Source organism: Dama dama, chromosome 2 (assembly GCF_033118175.1).
Source record: "Dama dama isolate Ldn47 chromosome 2, ASM3311817v1, whole genome shotgun sequence".
Taxonomy (NCBI): Eukaryota; Metazoa; Chordata; class Mammalia; order Artiodactyla; family Cervidae; genus Dama; species Dama dama.
Genome location: NC_083682.1, coordinates 24,267,038 through 24,273,037, shown reverse-complemented (window position 1 = coordinate 24,273,037; position 6,000 = coordinate 24,267,038).

The following is a 6,000-nucleotide window of genomic DNA, read 5'->3' as shown; positions in this document are numbered from 1 at the left end:
ACTGGGAACCAGCACCACCTTCAGCGAGCCCTGAAGTTTCTCAGGTTTGGTCAGTGTGATCAAGAAGAAACTACCATCAGACACCTCCAGTCCCCATCACGTAATCTGACCTTAAATTCCAGTATTAATGGACCAGATAGTCATATTCAGCACAACCATTCTATGCTGGGTCATTTCCCTATGGATGGTGATGAATGTCGTGCTGCTCAGAGAGCACTTTCTCTCAACATTTTAGGGTCTTGGAAATTCAGTTTCACCAAACCTCAACTACCTCTGGGACAGGGACACCCTACATTGTAGGCAGGAGCCAAGGTTGCTTCTTATTTAGAAAGAAAGTAGAAAAATTAAAATATAATTAAATCACTTGGTATTGAGAGGGTAGCAGGCAGGAAGGCTAGGGGCCTCCAAATGGAGGAAATAGCCTGCAAGTGTCAGACATTTTTTATCTCTCTCTTAAGTGGCAGGAGGAAACAAACTACAAGAGTTAGATTTTTTTCCTTTATCTACACAAATGTAAAAGGAGGTTTCTTTTAAAAGCCTGTGTTGCCATGACGACACCTGGTTCCACCTGAACTTAACTTTTCTCAAACCTTGAGCTAACCAATGCATTTTTCTTATGGAAATGTTTTTCTTTCTTTCTTTCTTTCTTTTTTTGCTCTGAATTTCTTTTTTTTTAAATTTATTTTTGTTAGTTGGAGGCTAATTACTTTACAATATTCTAGTGGGTTTTGCCATACATTGACATGAATCAGCCATGGAGTTACATGTATTCCCCATCCCAATCCCCCCTCCCACCTCCCTCTCTACCCAATCCCTCTGGGTCTTCGCAGGGCACCAGGCCCGAGCACGTGTCTCATGCATCCCACCTGGGCTGGTGATCTGTTTCACCATAGATAATATACATGTTTCGATGCTGTTCTCTTGAAACATCCCACCCTCGCCTTCTCCCACAGAGTCCAAAAGTCTGTTCTGTACATCTGTGTCTCTTTTTCTGTTTTGCATGTAGGGTTATCATTACCATCTTTCTAAAGTCCATACATATGTGTTAGTATGCTGTAATGTTCTTTATCTTTCTGGCTTACTTCACTCTGTATAATGGGCTCCAGTTTCATCCATCTCATTAGAACTGATTCAAATGAATTCTTTTTAACGGCTGAGTAATATTCCATGGTGTATATGTACCACAGCTTCCTTATCCATTCATCTGCTGATGGGCATCTAGGTTGCTTCCATGACCTGGCTATTATAAACAGTGCTGCGATGAACACTGGGGTGCATGTGTCTCTTTCAGATCTGGTTTCCTCGGGTGTATGCCCAGAAGTGGGATTGCTGGGTCATATGGCAGTTCTATTTCCAGTTTTTTAAGAAATCTCCACACTGTTCTCCATAGTGGCTGTACTAGTTTGCATTCCCACCAACAGTGTAAGAGGGTTCCCTTTTCTCCACACCCTCTCCAGCATTTATTGCTTGTAGACTTTTGGATAGCAGCCATCCTGACTGGTGTGTAATGGTACCTCATTGTAGTTTTGATTTGCATTTCTCTGATAATGAGTGATGTTGAGCATCTTTTCATGTGTTTGTTAGCCATCTGTATGTCTTCTTTGGAGAAATGTCTGTTTAGTTCCTTGGTCCATTTTTTGATTGGGTCATTTATTTTTCTGGAATTGAGCTTCAGGAGTTGCTTGTATATTTTTGAGATTAATCCTTTGTCTGTTTCTTCATTTGCTATTATTTTCTCCCAATCTGAGGGCTGTCTTTTCACCTTACTTATAGTTTCCTTTGTTGTGCAAAAGCTTTTAAGTTTCATTAGGTCCCATTTGTTTAGTTTTGCTTTTATTTCCAATATTCTGGGAGGTGGGTCATAGAGGATCTTGCTGTGGTTTATGTCGGAGAGTGTTTTGCCTATGTTCTCCTCTAGGAGTTTTATAGTTTCTGGTCTTACATTTAGATCTTTAATCCATTTTGAGTTTATTTTTGTGTATGGTGTTAGAAAGTGTTCTAGTTTCATTCTTTTACAAGTGGTTGACCAGTTTTCCCAGCACCACTTGTTGAAGAGGTTGTCTTTTTTCCATTGTATATTCTTGCCTCCTTTGTCAAAGATAAGGTGTCCATAGGTTCATGGATTTATCTCTGGGCTTTCTATTCTGTTCCATTGGTCTATATTTCTGTCTTTGTGCCAGTACCATACTGTCTTGATGACTGTGGCTTTGTAGTAGAGTCTGAAGTCAGGCAGGTTGATTCCTCCAGTTCCATTCTTCTTTCTCAAGATTACTTTGGCTATTTGAGGTTTTTTGTATTTCCATACAAATTGTGAAATTCTTTGGTCTAGTTCTGTGAAAAATACCGTTGGTAGCTTGATAGGAATTGCATTGAATCTATAGATTGCTTTGGGTAGTATAGCCATTTTGACAATATTGATTCTTCCAATCCACGAACACGGTATGTTTCTCCATCTGTTTGTGTCCTCTTTGATTTCTTTCATCAGTGTTTTATAGTTTTCTATGTATCAGTCTTTTGTTTCTTTAGGTAGATATACTCCTAAGTATTTTATTCTTTTTGTTGCAATGGTGAATGGTATGGTTTCCTTAATTTCTCTTTTTGTTTTCTCATTGTTAGTGTCTTGTCAGGGAATGTTTGACGAGAGGATTCCTACATGCTGTCTCTCATGAGTCCTTTGTCCCTCTTCAAGTGGAACAGCACGCTGCTCCCAGGGACTGAGGTCATTTTGTGAGGCAAGCATGAGTCTCCTTTAGTAAACATTCTCCTTAGGACAAAACAGCTTAATCTCCTTCCCCTTTCTTGAGATATGGATTGTCTCCTGACCTTGTGACTAACATTACCCCTTGTTCCCTTGGTAACGGTTGCTGTACATTTGGTTTTCTGATCTCTATCATTCCCGAAAGAAGTTTCTTGTACTGCAGCCTATATATACTCATAGAAAAATCATTAAAGCACATTTGCTCCATCAGAGCTTAGGTCCCCGGGTCTTTTTTGTCTCTCTCTCTCTCTCTTTCTCTCTTTCACTTTCTTATCGTCGACTCTGCACCACAAAGTTCCGGTCCATTAAAGGACCCCAACAGTGTATAGGAATGCAAGGGATTTCTGTTTGTTAATTTTATATCCTGCAAGGAAATGTTTTTCTTAAGCTATGTTAATCAACTATGAATTTGCCCTAGACTCTGTCTTTCTTCAAGTTAGTCATTAAATTTCCAGTTCAGTTTAGTTCACTCAGTCATGTCAGACTCTTTGCGACCCCACAAAATGCAGCACACCAGGCTTCCCTGTCCATCGCCAACTCCCAGAGCTTACTCAAACTCATGTCCATTGATTCAGTGATGCTATCCAACCACCTCATCCTTTGTTGTCCCCTTCTCCCTGCCTTCAATCTTTCCCAGCATCAGGGGCTTTTCCAATGGGTCAGGTGTTTGCATCAGGTGGCCAAAGTATTACAGTTTCAGCTTCAACATCAGTCCTTCTAATGAATATTCAGGACTGACTTCCTTTAGGATTGACTGGTTGGATCTCCTTGCAGTGACTTGCCCAGTGAGTATGTTTTACTCATGCAAATGTTCTCTCAAACTATGTTAATGAGACTATGGGTTTGCTCGGAAAACTGTCTTTCTTCAAGATTCATGTCAATCATTTTATAGCCCAGGACAACTCACCTTGTGCCAGTGTTATCTCAAAATGCATGTTGTGGGTGAGGGGACTGGTGCCAGTCTCTGAGCTTTGAGACATTTCCTTTCTCTAAGTAACAGCCTGGTGGTAGCTATATGAAATTTGCTCAGTTGTGTCCAACTCTTTGTGACCCTATGGACTATAAAGTCCATGGAATTCTCCAGGCCAGAATACTAGAGTGGGCAGCCATTCCCTTCTCCAGGAGATCTTCCCAACCCAGGGATTGAACCCAGGTCTCCCACACTGCAGGCCGATTCCTTACTAGCTGAGCCACAAGGGAAGCCACAAGGCAAGTAGCTTTACTTCCAGCTAAAAACTAGCATGGGGGCACTCTTCCTGCTCCCTTCTGATGTTTATGTTAGAAGCTTTCTCTATCTCTTTTATACTTTAATAAAACTTTATCACACAAACGCTCTGAGCCATCAAGCCTTGTCACTGGCCCCGGATTGAATCCCTCTCCTCTGGAGACCAAGAATCCCAACGTCCTTCATGGCTCAGCAACAAACTTTCAGCAACATGGAATTTCAACATATTTCATTTACAAGTTAGAAAAATTAGGCCTAGTAAAGACAAAACACCCTAAAACTCCCCCCAGTGCATAGCTACACAGCCCATATACATGGACTTCCACGTGTAATTCATGAAGTGCTATAGTTGCATGTAAACAAAAGCAAATATTGGTTCAAATAAGGTTAAAAATAATTTAATGCTCTGTATCTCTGTTTCTCATCTGTGAAAGCTCTTTTCTTGTGATACTGTTTGGGTGATTCAATGAGTTAGTAGAAGTAAAAGTGCTTTGAGAAGTGAAAGTGTTAGTCACTCAGTCTTGTCTGACTGCTTGTGACCCCATGCACTGTAGTACTGCTAATACACAATAGTGTCTTAATTCAAGTTTTAAAATTCAAATCTGGGATCCCCAGCTAGATAGCCTGATTCTCAGAATCAATCCTTTTACAAACTATTTTGGTGATTGACTAGTGATTCATGCATCTTCAAAAGTACAGTATTTTGAAGATGCATGAATGTAGTTTTCTTTAAATCACTGATAATGCTTTAGTATCACAATTAACACCATTATTGCCAATGCAATTATTCGAAATGTTTTGATAAATTTGATATTCACATATTTACTAGTTTTCAAGTCATTTAACTGCAATAAAGTCTATGAAACATTAAAATTATATGGCATTAAATTATTCTGGAAGAATTCAGAGGCAAAAACATAAATGTTATTGAGCTTGGGATATACCAGACACCTTATTTATTCTTTTAGAGACTTTATCATTATATGAACCCTATGCCACAGGTACTATTGATACATAATGTGAGAAAACTGAAGATGATTAGGTTCCTTACTCAAATTCACAGTTAGTAAGGAATGTGGTTAAGGCTTAATTCTAAATGTGTTGGGTTAAGTCGCTCAGTTGCGTCTGACTCTTTGCAACCCCAGGGACTGTAAACTTCCAGGTTCCTCTGTCCATGGGATTTTCCAGGCAAGAGTACTGGAGTGGGTTGCCATTCTCTTCTCCAGGAGATCTTCCTGACCCAGGGATCGAATCCAGGTTTCCCACATTGTAGGCAGATGCTTTACTATCTGAGCCACAAGCAGAGCCCTGCAACCCAAGTACCCAAATACCCAGCAACAAAACCCATGGAGTGAAATTCTAGTCTGCATTGCAATAACAGAATTACAGGAACATTTTAATTCCTTGAGGACAAAACATTAATTAACATCAATAATCACTGAAATGACAAAGAACAGAATTTTGTACAGTTGTGTAGTTTATATATCAAATGTAGGCTTTTTTCCAAAAGCTAATTTCCCCCCATATACTATGAAAAGCACCTTATCTACCCCAACTCTGCCTAACTTAGATTCTAAGTGCTTTTTAACACTGTTTATTTGTGAACTCCATATTACGTTGTGGACTTCTCAAGGAAAAATATTGCCTTTTCTTGTAGTAATCCACCTTCATAAATCTTGGTCTCATTTCTCTAAGATGTTCTCCCTGCTACAGATTCTTTCCACTTCCCAGTATGTTTATACTTTCTGAGGGACCCACCTTCTGGGTACACTCATAATTTTAGATATGACTCCTAAACAGGGGCCTTCTCTTTCTGTCCATGCTGTTTCTGTCTTCCTTGTTCAAGTCTCTAATAACCTCAGTTTGTCAGACATTTCCATTAGTAGATAAAGCTATTTCATCAAATTTCATGTGTTTAAACTTTTCCCCCCTCTTATTCAGCATTTGCCTCTTATGTGTTATGATTATCCCAGCAAAATGTATGCTGAAGCTCAGAGGGTATGCCCATAATTCTTCC